Here is a 25,840-nt window from a genome sequence, read left to right as displayed (position 1 = left end):
TGGACGTCAGCCACATGAACTCTCTGAACTTCCGCATCCATGGTTGCTCCCCAGGCCTCATCCTGCATTGCAGACCCCTCATCTGGTTCCTCTGTCTAGCCTAGCTACTGCCTTTTTGCACATCCTGGCCAAGTGTCCACTGACATTACAAATCCTACAGGTGTAAAGCTGGAACCTGCAGCTTTTGGCAGTGTGTTTACCCCCACACCTCCAGCATGAGCTGAGGTTGCTGTTAACAAAAGGACTATTCCCAGGCATTCCTCTCTGATGGGCTGTTTGGCTGTTTCTAAGCACTCTGAAAGGTCCCATCACGGGATGCATTGTTCCTCGTGATGGCATGAATTGCCGATCCCCTTTCCATTGTCACTGTTGCGGGCCCATCCTGGAGCTTGTTGCTGCCTGGGCGGTGTCGAATTGCCCTTGCTTACCTGCCTGGGCGGTGTCGAATTGCCCTTGCCTGCCTGCGGTTCTGAGTTTTGGGTTCTGTATCACTTTTACAACATTAACTCCCTGGTTCATCGCAACGTTAAAACCATGGCTGCGTGCGTAAATTAGCTTGGTCTCCTCTTCCCCTGCCATAAAGGTCTGAGCTCTCAAAGCTGCCCCTTCTAAAGTCAAGTCCTTGGTCTTTATAAGCTTCCTGAAAATGCAGGCATGATTTATGCCCTCGATGAAAAAGTCCCTTAACATCTCCCCCCTGCAGGCATCGCAGGCATCGAAGAACTTACAGAGACTGGCTAAATGCCGCAGATCCGCCATGAAGTCCGCGACGTTTTGACCCTCCCGACGCCGGTGAGAGTAGAACCGGGCCATGTTTACGCTACTTGCCGGCTTGAGATGCTCACTGATCAGCTGGCTGAGCACTTCGAAAGACTTGTCCGCTGGCTTTTGGGGTGCGAGCAGGTCTTTCATCAGCGCATACATCTGTGGACCACAGCTGGTCAGTAGATGCGCCCTCTGCTTGTCAGCCGCTGTCTCTTCCAGCCAGTCCTTTGTGACAAAGCTCTGCTGGAGTTTTTCCACAAAGTTGTCCCAGTCCTCACCCACACAATAACGTTCCTCTGTGCCACTGGTGGCCATCCTTGTAGTTCATTGATTCCCGTTTCTCGTCGCCAGATGTAGTGTCTCTGCACCTTGTTACAAACTCACACGAGGCATGTATAGATCAGACACGGTCACTCTGCGACCTTCACTTTATTCCCAGGACCAAAGAGTGAGAAGTGTCTCCCGCAAGCTCACCCCCTGTGGTCAGGGTGTACATATCAAGGGTACAGGTACAGTATGCATGAGTTACAGTTACATAACTATTGTCATTGCAAGATGGTGAAATACATGACACGGCCCTTGTCCCATAAGAACATAAGAATATAAGAAATAGGAGCAGGAGTAGGCCATTTGGCCCTTCGAGCCTGCTCCGCCATTTCATAAGATCATGGCTGATCTGATCATGGACTCAGCTCCATTTCCCTGCCCGCTCCCCATAACTTTATTCCCTTACCGCTCAAAAATCTGTCTATCTCCGCCTTAAATATATTCAATGACCCAGCCTCCACAGCTCTCTGGGGCAGAGAATTCCACAGATTTACAACTCTCTGAGAGAAGAAATTCCTCCTCATCTCAGTTTTAAATGGGCGGCCCCTTATTCTGAGACTATGCCCATTAAAACTGGAAGTGAGTGGGTTTGACATTGTTTGGTTTCCTGTTTCAGATTTTTAACATTTTAACTTTCTACCCGACACAAACCTACCTCTTTCTAGTCGTTAAAATTATCCCCATAAAGTCTGTACAATCTTCTGTCTATATTTACTTCTGAAATCTCCACTGGCAAAACAAAGAAAAGTCAGGCAAACTTCTCACTGCCATTTTCTTCCTTTGAGACTGAAACAATCTTACCGGGCATGAAATGAGGTCAAGGATTTTCAGAGCCTGGCAAATATCAGCAGGAAAGCACAGCTAGACAATGTAAACTATACAGATGGAGTAAAACTCAAGTTTCAGGCTCCAGGGAAGAGGTCAGGCCTGCGCAGAAGAAGGTTGTTGCAGTTATAATATAAAATAACTGGCACTGCTTTGGAAAGGGCTATGTTTCATGATTTTTTTTGAGAATTCTTTAATTGTTTATATATTTATTATAGAATAAATGTATTGTTTAGGTGTAGATCTCAGTGGCTCATTAACTTACATTGCCACTGACAAAAGTATTTTTTGATTGGCAATTATTTATTGGAAGTTTTCCACTTTCCTTGTCTCATCTGAGGGAGTCAGTGGGGTAGAATTTCAATTAAAATGTCTTTATCATCCACGTTAATGTTGGAAAAAGGACAAGAGAAAACCCATAGGTTGGGATTTTACTTACCTCAGCGGGTCCAGGGTGGACGACATTGATGGCAGTTCCTGACCCCGCTGCTGGCTCCAACCCGCTGACTAAAATTATTTTTCATTGATGGGGCTTGTTGAGCTAGCCCAGCGCATTTCCCGGTCCAATTAGAGGAAGTGCATTCAAGCTGGTTTCCTTAAAGGGACCATGGCCAATATTCTTTTGACATTTGTGCTGTCAGAATTCTACAGCATTGAAATGCTGCAAACATTGACAATGACTGCACAGAGGTGCAGGGCTGCACTCAGGTTCTCCAGAGTCAGAGAATGTAGGGAGGTTCTTTTCCCTTCTGATGGGTGGAAGAGACCTCCCCAGGACACCAACACAGCCTGGTTGCACATTGCAGAGGAGGTCATGAGCAGAAATGTCATCAGGAGGACCTGGATGTAGTGGCACAAACGTTTCAATGATCTCAGTAGATCACGAAATGTTAGTACAAAGCCACACTCACCTTCATCGTGCTGTGCCTCTCATCACATCCCCATCACTCTGCCTTCCCTACCCTATCCCTGCACATCCTTACTCACACCAACTTACCTTGCACCTCCATCCATCCCTCTTTCTCTTACATTATCACATCCTCATCTCACCAGCCACCCCTCACACTCACCCTCATCCGAGTGCAACCATACCAAATAACAACACAAAGTGTCGCCACTTGGGTGGTTTATCCAATGTTCATGTAAAGTTTTTGTTAATGTGCTGTCAAACATTGAAACCTTTATTTTCAACGCTTTCCATTCTTGGACAGAATTGTGTGCACCTTTGGAAGTGGCTTAGCGAGTTGCAGAGAATGGTGTGACATAACAGCGCCCTCCACAATGGTGGTGAGTGTGAAAGAAATGGCTTATACATTGCAGGAATGCTTTATGGTGTTGGTGTGGGGTGGTGCCAACCTGCCACATCATGTGGCAGCCAGGCTGTACGGCATAAAGTGAAGTAAATCTGGCCATGGTGAGGCCATCCCTGGCAGTCCAGGCAGCAATGTGCTCGGGTACCTCTTGTCCTTTGCAGCATCAGGTGATTGTTGAGAAGGTTGGTGTTGTTGTTGGTGCTGCTGGTGTTCCTGGTGCTGCTGGTGTTGAGGCTGATTGTGGTTGGATTCTGAGGACCAAGCTGAGATAGTATAAAGGGCACCCTTGTTGATGGACTAGAGGGCAGGTAAAGTAGATATCTTTCAATGGTGAGCGAGTTCTTCCAATGAGGTGATACTGGATGGAGAGTGGAAAGTGGATAGCCTGCAGAATCTGTGCTGGAAATGGACTGAGAAACAGCTTGTGGCTGAAGAAAGAGATGATCTGTTAGGTGGAAGCTTTTACTGTACATTTGAAGCTGTCAAGTAATCAGCTGAAGCAATGGCCACACAACTCCCGCCTCAGGTTGACAGCTGTGGTCCTGTGGCCATAAAGTTAAAGTTAAAAAAGCCTGTTAAGTATCTGTCAACTAGATATTAATGAGATTAATTGGGTTTCCTGCCACTGACAGACCTGACATTGGGAAAGGGGCGTGTTGGTGGGTTGACAGTGGGCTCCTAACCCACTGTAAAAAAAACACTTTCGCATCTACCCCACATTGATCCTGCCCATGACCCACCAAAAAATTCCGGCCATAGAAAAAACATAAATGGTCGTTTGTGGCTTTTCTTCTGGTTTCCTGCCAAAGGACTGGTGAGAAATCAGGAGAACCCCATGGAAATTATGAGTGGCTATCTTTCAGTTAACCATCATGTGTTGCTTTTTCATGAAAGCGCTGCTTTGAGCCCATCTGGATGTTTTTTGGGCTCATGAATATTTTACAAGTGTAATATTTTGATGTTAAATGGACACATTCCCACACGACGGACACATGTTGTCTTGTGCATCCCCCTCCCTTCACCTCATTATTATTAGATGTGGCTTCAGCCATTTAGGTCCTGCACTCTCAAATTCTCTCCCTGATACCCTCCACCTCCCACACCTCCTTTAAGACACTCCTCTTTGATGAGCCTTTTGATCCTCCCTTTTAATATCGCCTTGTTCGTCTCGGCATCCATTCCTGTCTTATTATGCCCTTACGATGCACCTTAGGACGTTTACATAAGAGCATAAGAACATAAGAAATAGGAGCAGGTGTAAGCCATTTGGCCTCTTGAGTCTGCTCCGCCAGTCAATAAGATCATGGCTGATCTGATCATGGATTCAACTCCAGCTCCCTGCACGCTCCCCATAACCCTTGACTCCCTCATCATTTAATATCTGTCTATCTCCACCTTAAATACATTCAATGACCCAGCCTCCACAGCTCCTTGGGGTAGAGAATTCCAAAGATTCACGACCCTCGGGGAGAAGAAATTCCTCCTCATTTCTGTCTTAAATGGGCGACCCCTTATTCTGAAACTATGCCCCCTAGTTCTAGATTCCCCCATGAGGGGTAACATCCTCTGTATATCTACCCTGTCAACCCCCGTAGAATCTTATATTTTTCAATAAGATCATCTCTCATTCTTCTAAACTCCAATGAGTATAGGCCCAACCTGCTCAACCATTCGTAATATGACAATCCCTCCATCTCAGGAATCAACTTCGTGAACCTTCTCTGACCTGCTTCCAATGCAAATATATCCCTCCTTAAATAAGGAGACCAAAACTGTACACAGTACTCCAGGTGTGGTCTTACCAACAGTTGGAGCAGGACTTCCCTACTTTTATACTCCATCCGCCCTTGCAATAAAGGCTAACATTCCATTTGTCTTCCTGATTATTTGCTGTAAATACATACTAACATTTTGTGTTTCATGTACAAGAACCCCCATATCCCTCTGTACTGCAGCATTTTGTAATTTCTCTACATTTAAATAGTAATTTACTTTTTTATTTTTCCTACCTCACATTTTCCCACATTATACTCCATCTGCCAAATTTTTGCCCACTCGCTGAGCCTATCCCTTCTTTACCGCCTCCTCACAACTTGCTTTCCCACCTATCTTTGTATCATCAGCAAATTTGGCTATGTTACACTCGGTCCCTTCATCCAAGTCATTAATATAGATTGTAAATAGTTGAGACCCAGCACTGATCCCTGTGGCACCCCACTAGTTACAGTTTACCTACCTGAAAATGACCCATTTATCCCAACTCTCCATTTTCTGTTAGTTAGCCAATCCTCTATCTCGGCAAATATATACTCCCAAATCCATGAGCTCTTATCTTGTGCAGTGACCTTTTATGTAACACCTTATCGAATGTTTTCTGGAAATCCAAATACATGACATCGACTGGTTCCCCTTTATCCAATCTGATCATTACATCCTCAAAGAACTCCAGCAAATTTATCAATCATGATTTTCCCTTCATAAAACAATGTTGACTCTGCTTGACTGCATTTTGATTTTCTAAATGTCCTGCTATTACTTCCTTAATGATGAACTCCAGCATTTTCACAATGACAGATGTTTGGCTAATTGGTCTATAGCTTCCTGCTTTCTGTCTCCCTCCTTTCTTAAATAGGGGCGTTATATTTGCGATTTTCCAGTCTGCTGGGATCACTCCAGAATACCGGGAATTTTGCTGGACTACAACCAATGCATCCACTATCTCTGCTGCCACTTCTTTTAAGACCCTAGGATACAGGCCATCAGGTCCAAGGGACTTGTCCACCGTAAGTCCCATTAGTTTGCCTAGTACTTCATTTCTAGTGATAATGATTATTTTGTCGTCCCCCCTCCTCCCCACTAGCTCCTTGATTATCAGTTATTGGGATGTTTTTAGTGTCTTCTACCGTGAAGATCGATCCAAAATATTTGCTCAAAGTCTCCACCATTTCCCTGTTCCCCATTATTAATTCCCCAGTCTCATCCTCGAAGGGACCAACGTTACTTTAATTACTTGCTTCCTTTTTATATACCTGTAGAAGCTCTTATTGTCTGTTTTTATATTTCTTGCTAGTTACACTCATATGCTATCTTCTCTGCCTTTATCATTTTTTTAGTCGTCCTTTGCTGGTTTCTAAACATTTTGCAATCCTCTGGTCTTCCACTGTTCATCGCAATGTTGCATGCCTTTGTTTTCAATTTGATGCCATCCTTTACTTCCTTAGTTAGCTACAGATGGTTCATCCTTCTCTTAGTCTTTCTTTCTCACTCGAATATACCTTTGCTGAGAGTTATGAAATAACTCTTTAACTGTTTGCCACTGCTTTTCTACAGTCTTACCCTTTAATATTTTTTCCCAGTCCACTTTAACCAACTCTGCCGTCAGACCTTTGTAATTACCTTTATTTAAGTTCAGGACACTAGTTCAAGTCCTAGCTTTCTCACCTCAAACTGAATTTGAAATTCTACCATGCTACTCGTCTCAAGGGGATCCTTCACTACGAGATCATGAAATAATCCAGACTCGTTACACATTACCAGATCTAGAATAGACTGCTCCCTGGTTGGTTCCACAACGTATTGTTCCAAGAAACCATCCCGTATACACTCAATAAACTCTTGCTCAAGGCTACCTTTCCCAATTTGATTTGTCTAATCAATATGAAGATTAAGATTATGATTAATGCCGTTCCTTTCTTACAAGCCTCCATTATTTCTTGATTTTTACTCTATCCTACAGTGTGGCTACTGTTTGGGGGCCTGTAGACCACTCCTACCAGTGACTTCTTTCCCTTATTATTTCTTGGGCCTGAACTCGGTCAAAGCCAAAGCCTGTCTGAGTGCCACCCAAAGGACTGCCGATGGCTGCAGAGAGACCAGGCGGTACTTTGCCTGGAAGATTCCTTGCAAAGAGGTATCAGTACCGCCCGGCAACCAAACAACAGCTTACGCCATCAATCTGGGCGGCAGCGGACTGGACCTCTCAATCTCGGTGGCAGATGCGATTGCCGCTCAAGTGTTGCCGAGGATGGAGTCGGGCCCAGGGAGGGTGGAAGACTTGCAAATCAAAATCATAGCAAAAGAAAAACCACCACAACACCTTCAGGGGATCCCATTCAGGTAAGTCGCTGTAAAAAAATTAAGAAAAAGATGTTCATTAACCTTTTTTTCCGTTCTTTGTACTTACCGTCAGGGTTAGAACAGCCTCCACACAGCGGTCCCTCCCTCTGCTGGCGTCGACTCCTGTCCACTCCCGCCTGCACCAATCTGGCAGCTCGACGGGCGGGAGGCCACTTATGCTACTTAGCCGGCAAAGGACGTAAGCGGGCAGTTCCCAGCGGTACTCCCCTCCCGCTCGCTCCAGCCCAAGTGGAAAATGGCAAAGAGGGGAGACTGGCATCAAAACTCGGCTGCAGTCAGCAGCAGCAGGCGGCGGTGTGTGGTAAGGCCATCAATATTGAGGCTCTTATCTCGACCCAAACTGATTCTACCTCTTGATCTTCAATCAATATCATTTCTCACTACTGCACTGATCTCATCCCTTATTAAGAGAGCTACCCCAGCTCCTTTTCCTTTCTGCCTATCCTTACAAAATGGCAGATACCCCTGAATATTCAGTTCCCAGCGTCTCTGTAATGACAATCAGATCATACCCATTTATTTATATTTGTGCCGTCAATTCATCTATCTTATTATGAATAATTTTGTCTTATGTGTATATGCTCTGTCCCTTCCTGTCAGACTCTGGTTATCATTACCCCTATCATTACCCTGCACTTTTGCATTTCCCTCCCCCACCCCACTATTTAGTTTAAAGCCCTATCTACAGCCCTAGTTATTCGATTCGCCAAGACACTGGCCCCAGCCTGGTTTAAATGAAGCCCTCCCCGACGGAACAGCTCCCTCCTATCCCAGTACTGGTGCCAGTCCCCATGAATTGAAACCCATTCCTCCCATACCAAATTTTGAGCCACTCATTCATTTCTCTGATCCTGTTTACCCTATGCAAATTTGTTCGTGGCACAGGTAGTAATCCAGAGCTTATTACCTTTGTAGTTCTGCTTTTTAATTTAGTCCCTAGCTGCTCATATTCCCTCAGCAGAGCCTCTTCCTTTGTCCTACCTATGTCATTGGTATATACGTGGACCACGACAACTGGATCTTTCCCCTCACAGTCCAACTCCTAGTGGGATATAACGGGAGCCAGTGCTGACAGTGTGAGAGCAGCAGGACCCAGTCGGATATAACGGGAGCCAGTGCTGACAGCGCCAATCGACCTGTGAGGGAGAGAAATAAAAATAAATCAAAGTGTGACATCACAGGAAAGCAGTGAAGTGATTGGTTGATCATTATTTCTCTCTTTTTCTTGGGCATTGGTTTAAATTAAGAGCCGGGATTAAAAACTAAACATTAATAACTTCAAAACGTAATTAATTCAATCAAATATATTAGAGATGGCAGGGAACGGTGTTACTGCTGCAGCATGTGGGAGCTGGTGGACATCATTGAGGTCCACAGCGACCACATCTGCAGCAAGTGTCTGCAGCTCGAGGAACTTCGGCTCCGTGTGAGCTGGAGTCCGAGCTTCAAACACTGCGAAGCATCACGGAGGGGGAGAGTTACCTGGACGCTGTGTTCCAGCAGAGAGCCACACCCCTTAAGTTAAATAATTCAAATTTGGTCCATGGTCAGGGACAGGAGGGTGTGACTACAAGTGAGGGGACTCAGGACTGTGGGCGCAATTTTTCCCAAGCCCGTTTTCTGGCATATTGCCAGAGTTATGCCCGTTTTTCTAGTCCAGAAATGCACCAGAAATATTGTGCCAAAGTTTCCCCGATGTACAATTTGATTTGGCGCCGCGTAGCGTGTCCAATCACCTCAAGGGGTGGAGCCTGCTGCCTGCACCAAAAAAATGAAGCCTTCTGCACATGCATGAGAAAAGAAAGTTATGTTTTGACGTTGGTCCAATGGACACGCAAGCTCAGTACAGCTCGGATTTAGCATTCTCCATTTTTAAACACCCAGTTGTGTGTGTGAGAAGGAATGCCGTGTGAGAGAATTGGAAAAATTGCAGCTGCAGCAATACAAGATGCTACATGGTGCAAGGACCCAGAATTTCTTACAGGATGAAGTGGAGGCACCAGTTATTGTGATTGAGAACAGATGGCAGGAGCTGGACACCAGCAGAGGTCACATAAAAGTTTCACCCAAAGAAATGAAGAAATGCTGGAACCAGGTTGCAGAAGATTACTGCGCAGTGGTGACCACTAAGAGATCTGGAGGCCAGTGTAAAAAGAAATGGCAGGACCTTAGTCAATTAGATAGTGTAAGTAATATTTTCATTTATTCAATGGAATTGCAATTGCAAATGTAAATGTGACCAGCTGTATATGTCCCACCCAGCAGAAAGACACCCTCTCTAAAACGTTGCATTTTCATCTTTGCAGAGGAAGGTGGCACATAATAAAAGGGAAAGCACTCGAACAGGAGGAGCCCCGGCAAATCTTCACCCACTGACACCCTTGGAAGAGAAGGTCACTGCTTTGATGGATCCTACCTAAAAAAAAGTGATCAGTACTACACAAGCTGGGCCCACAATCAAGGGAAGAGGGTAAGTACTGCAAATTCATCATGGTTCTTCAAATCAGCCTGCTGCCTGGCCTGCGATGTGTGAGCCTACTCATGCCACCCAACCTGCCCTCTCCTCTGCTGCTAACCATTTGTCTGTTCTGTTATCTTTTGGAGAACTTGAGGCCAACCCTGCCAACGCAGAAGAAGATTTAGACGAGGAAGAGCCTGAAGAGGAAAACATCTTCCAATCCAATCTTCCAGACCAAGAACATGGGGGTGAGGGAGGGGATGGAGTTGGATGAAGCTCCCACTGTTGTGCTCACTTTGGAGGAGGTGCGGCTCATTGCAGTGACAACCCCTTCCGTGACTCGTGGTTTGAGTGTTGGTGGGACATTCCATGGTTTCACACTTTGAGTTTGCGGGTCCCAGTGGTGTGGTGCAGCGAGGTACATCCATGGCCCCACCATCCCAGGCTACGGGTCCCAGTGTTGGGATGCGAGCCACACCCATGAGAGGAGGGGAAGGAGAGCTCATCCGCGTTTTCCTGAGGTGCAAGATCTAATAGATGTGGTTCAGATGATGTCATTGAATGCGGAGAGCTTTGACCGTACGCGATCACTCCTGGACGCCATCAGTGGGGTGAGTGATGAGCTAGCGACATTGTCAGGAGAAGTAACAGCAATGACACGAGAAATAGAAACGATATCTGGGACCATCAGTGAGGGAATAGTGGCCATGAGGGAGGGAATGTCAGAGGTAGTGCAAACCATGTCACTGACCATGAGGGAGGGAATGTTGCAGGTCGGTGAGACACTGTCAGGGCGCATGAGGGACGGCATGTTGCAGTTAGCTGCTGCAATAAGGGAAAACGGCCAGATCCCGCGTCCATTGACAGAATCAACTGTCACTCCCACTCCAATCCCCACACCAGCCTCCGAAGAGCCCAAAGCCGGGCTCTCCAACCTGCCGCCTGACTCCGATGCCCCTGCCCCTCTCCTTTTTGAATAAAATATATTTTACATGAAAACTGAATCATGTTCCATTAACACAACACAACATTACAGAACAGCTCCAAACAGTAAAAATGTCCATATGAAATAGTTGTCGCTGAGCCCTCAGGTATCAGTAAAGCGTTCATGGATGAGCTGCTAGCACAAGGCTCGAGTAATCGTTAAAGAAGGGCCTGATGGCCCACCCTCCTCCGCTGTCGTGCTCCGGCCTTAGGCACTTGCACGGCTTCCTCATCCTCATCGTCCTCCACCTCCTCCTCCTGCTGCTCATCACCTGCACCTTCCACATCATTATCATCAGCCACTCTCACCGCAGGTCGGTCTTCCACTACCAGGTGCTGCTGCCTCATGATGGCTAAGTTATGCAGCATGCAGCACACAACAGTGAACTGATCGACAATCTCAGGGGAGTACAGCAAGTAGCCTCCGGAATGGTCCAGGCCTCGGAACTGCTGTTTCAATATGCTAATGTTCCTCTCAATGATTCTGTACGTCACAATCTGCGACATGTTGTATTGACGGTCAGCTTCCATCCGGTTTATGCATAGGGACGTCATGAGCCAGCGGTGAGGCCGTACCCTTTGTCTCCCAGTAGCCAGCTCTGCCCTTCTGGCTGCTGCTGAAAGATGGCAGATATAACGCTGTCGCATAGGATGAACGCATCATGGGTGCTCCCAGGGTATCTTGCATCGACTGACAAGATATGATGCATGGCGTCACACACGAGCTGCACATTAATAGAGTGGAAGCCTTTTCTGTTCCGGTACATCTCAGAATTCTTCAAAGGTGCGCGCAAGGCAATGTGGGTACAATCAATGCAGCCCTGGAGAAGCCCACAGCCCCGTCATGGATTGCTTAGGCGGTAATCGATAACTTCATGAAGCCATTCGTACAGTGCAGCCGTGACCTGGTGAATGGAGACATGTGTTGCATGTTGAGAGATGGCGCACACATCCCCAGTTGTAGCTTGAAATGATCCACAGAATGAAAGTGCATTGAACTGACAAAGCAGTCCTCCTGATGCTTCGAGGTTGCAGGTCTGCTTTGACCAATTCACAGATCTCACTTACAACTTCTTTGCGGAAACGTAGCCTTCTGACACAGTCTGCATCACTCAGGTGGAGATACGAACGGCTGTCTCGATATACCCGAGGTGGGTAAGGCCTCCTGTCCAACACCCTGAGGGCTCTGATATTCCTGATGCGATGACGTCGAATCAATTGTCTCCTACGTATCACCATGATGCAGAAGACTCGATCAAGGTATGGCATTGTCAGTATTGCCCCCATACTTAAATTTAACCTTTGAAAGAAGTTCAAAATCACAGGAAAGCAGGCAGCACAGGTTCGCAGTTGTATCTCTCCAGGTCTGTATGGATGGACCACACCCAAAAGTCTTGCGACTTCTTCTCGCTCTCCCTTCCCCTTGAGTCTTATGACTTCTCTCTCTCCTCCCCCTTCCCCCCCAACGGCTTGTTTGGTAGCCGAACCCCGAGCCGCTCTGTCCGGTCGAGAGGCCGATTCTGCTGGCCAAAGCTACGACTCTCTTGCCCTACTTCAAGACATTTGGTGGTGGTGTGTGAGTGAGTAAAAAAATGAAAAATTTCTGAAATTCAACAAATTTACATTTCTACGTTGACAGGTAAAAAAAGTTCAACTTTATTATTGATTTTGACAGTGTTCTTGACTCCCTCCAAAATCTTTGATTTAAAACAATGGCGTCTTTCAGCGCTGATTTGTGAATGTGCACTGGTTTACTTAACTCACCAGAAGGTTTTTCGGGAGTGGCCAGATACGCCGACCTAAGAGAAAAAAATGTTGGCCAAACTGCGAACAATTGAAAAAAACCGGCACAGACATGCGGGAACCCGCTATGACATAAAAAATAACTGGCCTAGAAAAATCGTAACTAAGCCAGTTACGCCGGCACAGATCGCAGGGGGAAACTTGGAAAAAATAATTACGCCAGAAAAAACTGCACGCCAAAAAAACGGCGCAAATGACCGGGGAAAATTGAGCCCGAAGTGATTGAAGAGCCTCAGCCCTTGCTCTTGTCCAACAGGTTCGAGGCTCTTACTCCCTGTGTGGACGAGAGCAATAACTGCAGGGAGGATGAGCAAACTGGCCACAGCACCTTGGTACAGGGAGCCATTCAAGTTGGGGGAGTAAAAAGAGATGTGGTAATGGTAGGGGACATTATAGTTAGGGGGATAGATACTGTTCTCTGTAGCCGAGAGCGTGAGTCCTGAAGGCTATGCTGCCTGCCAGGATTAAGGACATCTCCTCTGCGCTGGAGAGGAACTTGTACCCACATTAAAAGTGCTATATAAATGTAAGTTTTATACGATTGTGCTGTGATTTTGTTAATGAACTAATAATCCAAATTAATAAAAAATCTTGCAAAAAGCTGATATTAGTAAAAGTGACAATGAAGCTGTCGGATTGTTGTAAAAACCCAACTAGTTCACTAATGTCCTTCAGACCAGTGGTTCTCAAACTTTTTTATTATAGGACCCCTTTTCAAATCGATCAGTAATCACGAACCCTTCATGTAAATTATATTACGATATAATACTCATAATATGAATGTGCCTCATGTAAAGATTATTTTAATAATGCTTTTAAGGAAACAGGTATTTGCTTACAGATATCAGTGAGATGGGTGTGCCTATTTCTCACACCAATTCTGTCTACTCCTCAGCAACAGATGGCCACTAATAGCCACTTAGTGCTGGAGAATTTTTAAAGCCGCCAGCAGGCTGTCCAAGGTGAGTGTAGGCATGAGCTCCCATATACATGCTGGGATGCTGCTGGAAGCATGACTCATCATCATCATAGGCAATCCCTTGAAATGAGAATGACTTGCTTCCACGCCAAAAAAGGATGAGTTCACAACTGTTTCTTTGAAGGACCTAATATTCCAGGTCCTGATCTACATCGCGAAAGTTGGAAGATGCCTGTGCGTGGATTTTTTTAATGTGTGGTGGCCGTTGCATACCTGCCACCACATGGGCTTGACAGAGCAAGGTCTTGGTCCAGTGGCAAGGGTTATCCAAGACGACTGGAGACCTGCTCTGCTGCACGGACCTAGTGCGCACACATATCGCACTGTGGCCTGGCCCGTGCTGCCCCTGGTCCCCTGGGCCCCTGGTCCCAAACTCACGCCTCTCCTGGGCCCCAATCGCATCCCTCCACAGTCTCACGCCGCTCCTGCTATATCTGTCCATGCTCCAATCACTGACCTGCATCTTGGTGACGTCACTGTTTGCTGCCATCACCTCCTGCACCAGCTCACACTGCTCCCTGAAGTGGTAACACTCCACGCTGCTCCAGGGCCGCTGCACCTCTGCTCCTTTTATGGCCCCGACCTGCCGCTGGTGTTCTCATGCAGGTCGGGGCCTCCACGCTCACCATCATACTGTCCCACTAGCATGTTCTGTTACAGCTACAGTGTGGGATTGTACATGTTTGCGTGAACACGCTCAGGCACGGGGCTTGAAGGGACCCCTAGGCATGGGGGGAGGATTGTGCAGAGTCACGGTCCCAGGGAGAGGAATCGGCTTGGCCAGCAGGGAGCGCTCATTACAAAGTGAGTGAGAGCTGTGGGCCTTTGTGAGAAGGCGGGCCCAGTCGTTGGGAATAATTCACAAGATTCAGTGAATCCGTGTCGGTTTTATAAAGAGGAGCAGGCTTGAAATTACCTCTTGTAGGGAAGCCTCTGAAAGTCTCGACCGAACTTAAGGAGTCCGTAGATCCCAGTTTGAGAACCACTGCTTTAGGGATCAAAAAATGCCATCATTAACCGGTCTGGCCCATATGTGACTCCAGTCCTACACCTATATTGTTGACTCTTAACTGGCCTTTCAAGTGACCTATCAAGCCACTCAATTATATCCAAAAGCTCAGGCAGGAGGCCCACCGAAGGAGGCCCACCATCACCAGGGCAACTAAGGATGGGTAATAAATGGTGCCCTTGCCAGAGACTCCCACATCCCACAAATGAATTCTGTTGTGTTGGATCCAAGGGCTAGAGTTTCCTCATTTTATGCATGCTTAATGCCCATTTACGATTTAGCGTCCATTTTACTGCTGAAATGATGCCCATTTAGCCACAAAATGGAAACTGACAAGCACTTTCTGGAAACTTATCGTCGAGCATTACTTTCCCCATGTGCGTTTCGCTGGGAAAAAAATAATACCGTCCGCCCACTTTTTTTGGGCGGAACCATCAGAATGGGTGAAATCAACGGCCATAATATCGGCCAGTGTTACTTTCCGCACGGAATTAATACCGAGATTCAATAATACCGCCCGCCCATAATGTTTGTCGTAAAGAGCAAATTTGGCGAAACTAACGCCCAGGAGATCGCCCACTAGCACACATATCGCCCACAATATCGCTCACCCCCAAAAAACGCCCAGAACTAAAGCCAGTGGTGTGGCTGCCATTTTTTAAATCGCAGGTCGCTTCATTCAAAAGGATGCTTCAACATCAGGGGAGTTTGGATTAACTCTGGAGTTCTTCTCAGGTGAAGTGACCATCTCAACAGACATATTTTCAGACTCTGGACTATTGGGGGTTTACTCTCGGTGTATTGATTAACACGGAGATTCTGCTGAGTGCAGATGGCTCAATGTGTGATGCACATCATTATGTCCTCAATTTAAGACGTGCAAGAATGAGGAGGAGGTCCAGACCATACACACCCCATGCGTACAGGGAGAAGAGGTCTTACCTCGACATGTCCGACCACACCTGTCTTTGGAGACTGCGCTTTCACAAGGTGGTGATCAATGAAATATGCGAGCTCATCAGGCCACATATGCAGCCTGCCATCAGGACATCAGTGTCGGTTGAGGTCAAGGTCACCGCGGCACTGTCTTTCTACGCATCCGGTTCCTTTCGGCCTCTGCGGTCGAGATTTGCCCTCTGTCTCACCATGCCACCCTTCGCTGCATTAGACAGGTCACGGAGGCCCTGTACGATAGAAGGATGGGCTTTATCAGCTTCCCCATGACCACGGAGGCTCAGACTGACAGGGTTGGAGCATTCTACTGCATTACTAAGTTCCCCAGGGTGCAGGGAGCTATACAGTCCACTCACATTGCCATGCGGCCACCTTCTAAGGACCCGGAGCGTTTTCGTAACAGAAAAGGATTTCACTCCCTGAAGGTCCAACAGGTTGTCGACCACAACCAGATCATAATGGCAGTGAATGCAAAATGTCCGGGCACCTTCAATGAGGCTCACATTCTGCGTGAGAGCGCTGTCTCTGACATCTTTAAGAGTCAGCAACAAGGTCAATGCTGGATGTTTGGTGATAACCGATATGGCCTAGCTGCCTGGCTGATGACCCCGCTGCGTGACACCCACACTGAGGCCGAGAAGAGATACAACCAGAGCCACAGAGACACACGCAATGTGGTCCACAAAACAATAACTGTGCTTAAGCAGTGCTTCAGATGGTTGGAGCACTCAGGAGGGGAGCTACAATACAACCCTGAGCAAGTAGCTAAATTTGTGGTCGTGTGCTCCATGCTGCACAATCTGGATATTAGGAGGGACAAAGAATTGCCAGAAGGGACTGATGCTCCACCTCAGGACAGAGAGCAAGAGGACAACGAGGGGCTGGACGCTGACCTAGGGCCAGAAAATCAGGCTGGCTAGGCAACCATGCCACGACCCCCTCCAGATGGCAGGAAAGGGCCGTGGTGGCTATATAGCTGCAAGACTCTTACGTGAGGAGTAGTTATCTGAATGATTTCCCTGAAAGAACGTTGCTGTGAGTGTCAATGCTGACACACTGCTGTGTGTGTGCAGCTCAGATGTCAATGGTGCCCATCACCTTGGTGGCAGTTAAAGTTTACGTTGCTTGAAGTTAAGTTTTATTTAACCCTTTCGTGTTAAGGAATCACCAGTGTGTAACGGTTCAGCTATCTGAGACAATGCGTAACAAGGTTATGTTCCATAAAAACATTTTTATACCAACAGTGGTCTGAAATCATAAGTATCACAGGCAAAAACACCCAACCCCCGCCCACACCCCATTTTTTCCACCATTGATATCAAACAAATGTTCAACATGTCCAGCAACACAGAATACAAAGGCAAAGCAGGAGGGTGGTCGGCTCCCCTGGTACATTACAACAAATTGCATACACCCAGATGGAGATATAACACAGCCATCATCTGCGAACATGCACCTCACTTTCCTTCCCCCCTCCCCTTCTTCTCCCCACCTCTACCCCGTCCCCTCCTCGCTCCATGGTGCCTAGCTGAGGAGCTCCTCAGGCGGTGCCTCATTAGGGTAATGAAGGCAGATGCGGTGCTTGCACGGGTATGGGAGTGGAGGGGTGCTGAGGGGGCAACATTCTCTGATGCAGAAGCAGGATCTTGGTATTGTTTATGGAGAAAGAGTCAGACTGAACACTGTGAGCTCAAAGTAAAGTGTGACCGTAGTCTTTTATTGCAGGTCTCCAGAGTGCCTCTCCAACCTGTGAAGCCTCCTTAAATACCTGTGCTCCCAAGGGATTATGGGATTCCTTGGAACTCCAGAGGATGAGCCTTCTGGTGGCTGTACAGAGTAAATACAAGTATACATATAAAACAACACTTCCCCCCCCCCCCCAGCAAAGTCAATAGTGTAACTATTTACAATGTGGGTCGATCTGGGGCCCTTCTTGCCCTGGTTGATCATCTCGGTGTGAAAGCTGGTGTTGTTGAATCATTTGTTGTGCCCTCGCTGGGCTGCTGTGTAGCTGGCCTTGCTGGGCTGCCTGGTGTGTTGGGCCCTGCAGGGCTGCTGTGGATGATGGGTTCTGCTTCATGGTCAACCGTGGCGCCAGTTGCCACTGGTGTGTACGTTGGGGGATCAAAAAAGGTTGGGTCCAAGGTGGGTTGCTCAGGATAGTCTGTGAATCTGAGTTTGATTTGGTCCAAGTGTTTCCAGTGAATGAGTCCATTTGAAAGTTTAATCCAAAACAACTTGCTCCCCTCTTTGGCCTCAACAGTGCCGGGAAGCCACTTGGGACCTTGTCCATAATTTTATACAAATACAGGATCATTGATTTCAATCTCGCGTGACACATTTGCGCTGTCATGGTGTGCACTTTGTAGAAGCTGCCTGCTCTCTACCTGTTCATGTAGATCAGGGTGAACTAACGAGAGCCTTGTCTAAAGTGCTCTTTTCATGAGCAGTTCAGCAGATGGGATCCCGGTGAGTGAATGGGGTCTCGTGCGGTAGCTAAGCAGGACTCGGGATAGGCAAGTCTGCAGTGAGCCTTCAGTTACCCTCTTCAAGCCTTGCTTGATAGTTTGCACTGCTCTCTCTGCCTGACCATTTGACACTAGTTTAAACGTGACATGTTTGATCCCATTACGGGTCATGAATTCTTCGAACTCAGCACTGGTAAAACATGGTCCATTGTCGCTCACCAGGACATCAGGTAGGCCGTGTGTGGCAAACTTGGCCCGCAGGCTTTCAGTAGTGGCAGCGGACGTGCTAGCCGACATTATCCCACATTCAATCCACTTGGAATACGATCTACAACCACAAGGAACATTTTACCCAAAAACACGCCTGCTTAGTCGATGTGTACCCTAGACCACGGTTTGGAGGGCCAAGACCATAAACTTAGCAGCGCCTCCCTGAGTACATTGCTTAACTGCGAGCATGTATTAAATCTGTGAACGCAGGGCTCTAAGTCCACATCGTTACCAGGCCACCACACGTGGGATCTGGCTATCGCTTTCATCATTACGATGCCTGGGTGGGTACTGTGGAGATCATTGATGAAGGTGTCTCTGCCCTTCTTGGTGACCACTACTGTGATTGCCCCACAGAAGGCAGTCTGCCAGTATAGGCAATGCATCTTTGCGCCGCTGGAACGGCTTTATCTCTTCCTGCATTTCCACTGGGACACTGGACCAGCTCTCGTGAAGCACACAGCTTTTGACTAGAGATAATAAGGGTGCTGGCTTGTCCAGGTTTTGATCTGCCAGGCAGTGACGGGTGATTGCTCACTCACAAATGCTTCCATAACCATGGTTAGATCTGCAGGCTGCGCCATTTTCACCCCCGTGGTGGGCAATGGCAACCTACTGAGAGCACTGGTGCAGTTTTCTGTGCCTGGCCTGTGGTGGATGGCTTAGTTGTATGCGGATATATGTGGCTTATGGTCAATTTCCAATTAAAATTTTAGCCCAAACAGGTATTGATGCATTTTCTTTACCCCATAGACACACACTAACGCTTCTTTCTCAGTCATGCTGTAGGCTCTCTCAGTCTTAGACAGACTCCTGGATGCATAAGTAACCGGATGCAGTTTCCCGAAATCATTAGCTTGTTGCAGTACACAGCTGATGCCATATGACGACGCTTCACATGCTAGTACCAAATGCTTACATGAATCATACAACACAAGCAATTTGTTTGAGCATAACAATTTTCTCGCTTTTACAAAGGCATTTTCGCGGCTTTTGCCACAAACCCATTCATCTCCTTTTCATAGTGTGACATGCAGTGGCCCTAACAGTGTGCTGAGACCCGGTAAGAAGTTACCAAAGTAGTTCAGGAGTCCCAGAAACCACCGCACTTCGAGCGTTTTAACCCGAGCTCCATGCGGTTGAGTCAACTAAGAACTTCCTCCAGGTTCTGCAGATGCTCGACTGTGTTCCGACCTGTGACCAAGATGTCGTCCTGGAAGACCACGGTGTGCGGGACCGACTTCAATAAGCTTTCCCTGTTTCTCTGGAATATCGCCGCTGCTGATCGGATTCCAAACGGGCATCTGTTATAAACAAAAAGACCTTTGTGCATGTTGATGCAGGTGAGGGCCTTCGATGATTCCTCCAGTTCCTGCATCATGTAGGCTGAAATCAGATCCAGCTTCGTGAACATCTTTCCTCCCACCAGCATTGCAAAGAGGTCGTCGGCCTTTGATAGTGGGTATTGGTCCTGCAGGGAGAAACGATTGATAGTTACTTTGTAATCACAACAAATTCTGACGGTGTCGTCTCCCTTGAGGACTGGGATGATAGGACTGGCCCACTCGTTGAACTTGATCGGGGAAATGATGCCCTCTCTTTGCAGCCGGTCTAGCTCGATCTCTACTCTTTCTCTCATCATTTTCAGTACAGCTCTCGCCTTGTGATGGATGGGTCGTGCCCCCAGAATTAGGTGGATCTGCACTTTGGCTCCTTGGAATTTCCTGAAGCCTGGTTTGAACAGTGAAGGAAATTTGTTTAAGACCTGAGCACACGAAGTGTCGTCAGCAGGAGGTAGCGCTTGGACGTCATCCCAGTTCCTGTGTATCTTTCTCAGCCAGCTCCTGCCGAGCAGCGTGGGACCATCACCCGGTACCACTCACAGTGATAGCTTGCGCACCTCTTCATCGTAGGAGATCTTTACGGTAGCACTGCCGATTACAGGAATCAGTTCTTTCGTGTAAGTTCTTAGTTTCGTGCAAACTGGAGTTAAGACTGGCCTTGAGGCCTTGTTGCATCACAACCTTTTGAAAGTCTTTTTGCCCATGATGGACTGGCCTGCAGCCGTGTCCAGCTTCATTGACACCGGGAGTCCATTTAGTTCAACATTCAGCATTATCGGGGGACAATTCGTGGTGAATGTTTGCACCCCATGTACCTCTGCCTCCTCGATCTGAGGCTCTGGTTCATCGTGATCCTTCTTGGATCTGTCTCCTCTGCAACATGGTGGTTTACAGGTTTAACAGGCTTTGCAGCTCACCTGCACACTCGTTGGAGGTGTCCCATTGTTCCACAGCCCTTGCAAACATACTCTTTATATCGGCATGAATGCAAACGATGACCACCCCCACAGCACCAACAAGGTATTAATGGCCTTGCATTCATCACCCTCGATGGTGGACTCTGAGACATCTGCGGATGTGTAGCTGCAGGTATGTGTGATCTGCCCTTTACATTACGATTCGAAAACAATATCACTTTGTTCACAGTACTTGTAGCAGCACTTATGTGCTGAGAGATTTGTTTCATATTTGTTTCATATTGTCACTGGTGGCAATGGATGCCTGGGCTATCGCTATGGCCTTACTCAAGGTTGGGGTCTCTACAGTCAAAAGTTTGCGAAGTATGGTTTCGTGGCCAAGGCCAAGTACGAAAAAGTCTCTGAGCATATGCTCCAAATGTCCTTCAAATTCGCAATGTCCTGCAAGGTGTCTTACCTCGACGACATAACTCGCCATTTCCTGGCCTTCAGACCTTTTGTAGATGTAGAACCGATACCTCGCCATCAGAACGCTTTCCTTCGGGTTCAAATGCTCCCGGACCAGTGTGCACAAATTGTCATATGATTTCTCCATGGGTTTTGCTGGAGTGAGCAGATTCTTCATGAGGCCATACGTTCGTGCCCCACAGACGATGAGGAGGATCGCCCTTCATTTGGCAGCGTTCTCTTCCCCATCTAGCTCGTTAGCCACGAAGTATTGGTCGAGTCGCTTCACAAAAGTTTCCCAATCATCTCCCTCCGAGAATTTCTCCAGGATGCCCACTGATTTCTGCATCTTTGGGTTCGCTATCTGTATCTCATCGCCAGTTGTTGTGTATGGAGAAAGAGTCAGACTGAACACTGTGAGCTCAAAGTAAAGTGTGACATTAGTCTTTTATTGCAGGTCTCCAGAGTGCCTCACCAACCTGTGAATCCTCGTTAAATACCTGTGCCGCAAGGGATTAAGGGATCCCTTGGGACTCCAGGGGATGAGCCCTCTGGTGGCTGTACAGAGTAAATACAGGTATACATATATAACACTTTGTCCTTGCTCTCATCTGTTGTTTGCAGTGGTGGTGCGGAACCTAGGGGTGGAGTGCTGCGCTCTGGGACCAGTGGAAGGCCTGTGCCAGCAGTGTGTTCCTGGCTATCACATCCAGGGCCTCCGCCATCCGCAGAACATACTCAGTCATAGTGGCGAGTTGTCAGGATATGCCCCCCAATGCTTCGATGAGCTGGTCACCAATGTCTACAGTCCTCCTGCACAACGGTACCATCTCTCCACTCTCATGTGGTGCTCGTGGACCAGACCTGCCGCGTCATAGAAACATAGAAATTTACAGCGCAGAAGGAAGCCATTTGGGCCCATCATGTCCACGCCAGCTGACAAAGTGCCACACCGCCCTTGGTCAGCAGCCCTAAAGGTTACAGATAAACCTATGAACAACGCCGGAAAGACAAAGAGCTCCCAGCCCAAACCAGTCCGCCTCACACAACTACGACAATCCTTATACTGAAACATTCTACACTCCACTCCAACCGGACCCATGTGATCTCCTGGGACAGGCAAAAACCAGATAAAAACCCAGGCCAATTTAAGAATTAGGAACAGGAGTAGGCCATCTAGCCCCTCGAGCCGGGAGAGAAAATCTGGGAAAACTCCTCTCCAACCCATCCAGACGATCTAAACTAGTCCAGTTGATCACCCTGGCTGTATTCTATTCACTGCAGTACTTACCATTATATCTGCACCGTCCAACAAAAGATCATCTAGTCTAATCCCAATTACCAGCTCTAGGTCCTGCAGGTGACTGCACTTTAAGTGCCCATCCAACCATCTCTTAAAACTGATGAGGTTTTCTGCATCCAGCATTCTTCCAGGCAGCAAATTCCAAATCCCCACAACCCTCTGCATAAAGAAGCCCCCCCTCAAATCTCCTCTAAACCTTCCACCAACCACCTTAAAACTACTCCCCCTCATAATAGACCTCTCCACCAATGGAAATAGGCCCTTACTATCCACTATGTCCAGGCCCCTCAATATTTTGTACACCTCAATAAGGTCTCCTCTCAACCTCCTCTGTTCCAATGAGAAAAAAAACAACGTATCCAATTGTACTCGTAACTAAGATTCTCCATTCCAGACAGCATCCGAGTAAATGTCCTCTGCACCCTCTCTAGTGCAATCACATCCTTCCGATAATACGACAACCAGAACTGCAAACAGTACTCCAGCTGTGGCCTAACCATAGTATTATAAAATTTAAGCAGAACCTCCCTGCTCTTATATTCTATGCATTGGCCAATAAACACAAGCATTCTGTATGCCTTCTTAACCACCTTGTCCACTTGGTCTGCTACTTTCAGGGATCTGTGGACAAGCACTCCAAGGTCCCTTTGTTCATCTGCACTATTAAGTGGCCTACGGCTTAATGTTTATACCCTTTCCTTATTAGCCCTCCAAAAATGCATCACCTCACACTTCTCTGAATTAAATTCCATTTGCCACTGCTCTGCCCACCTGACCAGGAGACTGATATCCTCCTGCAGCCCATGACTTTACTCTTCATTATCAACCACACAGCCAATTTTGACTGCAAATTTTTAATCATACTCACTATATTCAAATCTAAATCATTGATATATACCACAAAAAGCAAGGGACCCAGTACTGAGCCCTGCAGAACCCCACTGAAAACATCCTTCCAGTCACAAAAACATCCATCAATCATTACCCTTTGCTTCCTACCCCCAAGCCAATTTTGGATCCAACTTGCCACTTTGCCCTGTATCTCATGGGCTTTAACCTTCACGATCAGTCTACCATGTGGGACCTTGTCAAAAACCTTGCTAAAGTCCATATATACCACAGGGCACCCCATTTGTCCCCAGGCGGCGACCCCACGGAGGCCTCGTGGATGGTCAGCATGGATTTGTTAAGGGAAGATCGTGTTTGATTAACCTGATTGAATTTTTTGAGGAGGTAACTAAGAGGGTCAATGTTACGGAGAAAGAACGGGGGAGTTGTCGAAGAGTCGACACAGGCACAATGAGCTGAATGGCTTCCTTCTGTGCTGCAAGATTCGATGATCCTACTTATAATAAATAGGTTAATATTTGTTTTTATTTAAGATTTCCAACATCCGCAGTATTTTGTCTGAGAAGACCACTTGCTCACAGTCCTGGGGGGCACATGGAGATGAAGCAGAGGCAGAAAAGGCATCAAGCTGCTCACAGAGGGAAGAGGAGGACGTGGGAGAGGAGACCCAACCCTGACAGCTGCTTTCTGGCCGGGATATCCGGGATCGAATTATCCACCTGCGGTACCCAGTGACAACAACCCCACTTCCCCTTTCAACATTTGTCCCACATCTTACCTTCTCTCTGTTACTGACCATCATGGTGCTCTCTTGGCCAGAAAGCTGAAATAAAAGGCACTACAAACAAACTTTCCAATCCAACTTTATCCATTTTTGCATCCAATATGACATCAAGAAAGCAACTAGTCACCCTTGTGCATTCCCTTAGTGACTGTGCTGTGTGTGCCTTTGCCTATCGTAGTGATGTCTCGCAGTGCTACCCCAATGGCTGCAGCATAGCTGGTGGAAGGCTGCTGACTTTCAGTGAGGAACACTGCAGATTGCTTTGCATGACAACCTCGAGGAGCTGGTGGCTGGGAGTGTCAAATTGAGTGACGGTGTTTCTTCTTCTTCTTCACTCTCCTCTCCCCTCCCTCTTCTTGGTCAATCACTGGCTGGGCAGCTGGATTTCTTGAGTGTCTGAAATCAGAAGGGCACAAAGATAAGGTTGTGGTGAGGGAAGACAAGAAAGCAAGAGCTGCATGCTTACACCATGTGTAGCTTGTACATCAGAAGGTATTGTGGGATGAAGGGGTACTGGGATGTGAGAAGGAGGATAATGTATGAGGATACCAGCATCTTGTATTCTTTCAGCCCTGCTGCTGGCCACGGGCTCAGCCATGCCCCTGCCAAGAATGGCCAGCACTGTCTCCAAGGGGGTGAGGTGAAGCTCGGGATGTGAGGTGTGCCTCGTGTTTGGTAGTGATGGTGGGGGTTGTGCATTGAGCAGTGTGAGGCTAATGGTACAGTTGGTAGGTGACTATATTGCAAATGCTTGTCTAATGTGCCTGGGAATGTTACCTGTGTTAAAGGTCCTATGTAAATGCAAGCTGCTATTCTTCTAGCTCTTTTTTAAGAACATAATAATTAGAAGCAGGAGAAGGCCATATGGCTCCTCGATCCTGCTTCATCATTCAACAAGATCATGGCTGATCTTTGACCTCAACTCCATTTTCCCGTCCGATCCCCATAGCCCTTGATTCCCCGAGAGTCGAAAAATCTATCTATCTCAGCCTTGAATATACTCAATGACTGAGCATCCACAGCCCTTTGGGGTTGAATATTCCAAAGATTCACACCCACTGTGAAGAAATGGCTCCTCAACTCAGTCTTAAATGGCCAACATCTTATCCTGAGACTAGCCTCCTTAATTCTAGATTCTCCAGCCAGGGAAAACAACCTCTCCGTATCTACTCTGTCAGTCCCTCACAGAAACTTGTATGTTACAATGAGATCATACCTCATTCTTCTAAACATCCAGACAGTATAGGCCCAATCTACTTGATCTCTCTACATAGGACAACCCTCTCGCCCCAGGAATCAATCTTGTAAACCTTCATCCCATGGCCTCTAAGGCAGGTATATCCTTCCTCCGATAAGGAGAGCAAAACTGTGCATTGCACTCCAGGTGTTTTTAAAAATTCTTTCATGGGATTGTTGGAGATCGGCATTGCCTGGCACTTGTGTGGCACAAATGTTACTTGCCACTTTCAGCCCAAGCCGGAACGTGGTCCAGGTCTTGCTGCATGTGGGCATGGACTGCATCATTATCTGAGGAGTTGGTCTTTCCAAAGCCCTGTACAATTGTAGCAAGACTTCCTCAATCCTGTACTCTAACCCCCTTGCGATAAAGACCAACATGCCATTTGTCTTCCTAATTGCTTGCTGTACCTGCTCGTTTCTTCTACGAGGATACCTAAATCCTCTGTACATCAACATTTAATAGTTCCTCACCATTTAAAAAAAAAAATTCTGTTTTTCTATTCTTCTTACCAAAGTGAATAACCTCACATTTCCCCATATTATACTCCATCTGCCACCTTATTCCCCTCCACTTAATCTGTATATATCCCCTGTTTTTGCTGCTCACTTCCTTTTTACATACTTGTAGAAGCTCTTACAATCTGTTTTTATATTTCTTGCTAGTTT

The 25,840-nt window shown here is 47.1% G+C and overlaps 1 long non-coding RNA gene across 1 annotated transcript in view; it reads left to right on the top strand.

Annotated features, from left to right (window-relative positions):
• LOC139275017 (uncharacterized) overlaps positions 1–25,049 on the top strand; it is a 34,338-nt gene extending 9,289 nt beyond the window's left edge. The window contains exon 3 of the long non-coding RNA XR_011595655.1: positions 23,685–25,049. This is a non-coding gene — a long non-coding RNA (uncharacterized lncRNA). The remainder of the gene's footprint in view (positions 1–23,684) is intronic.
• Positions 25,050–25,840: the final 791 nt, after the last annotated feature.

This window comes from Pristiophorus japonicus, chromosome 10 (genome assembly GCF_044704955.1).
Source record: "Pristiophorus japonicus isolate sPriJap1 chromosome 10, sPriJap1.hap1, whole genome shotgun sequence".
Lineage (NCBI taxonomy): Eukaryota > Metazoa > Chordata > Chondrichthyes > Pristiophoridae > Pristiophorus > Pristiophorus japonicus.
Note: the sequence above shows the minus strand (reverse complement) of the source record. Positions and strands in the feature narration are given on the sequence as shown.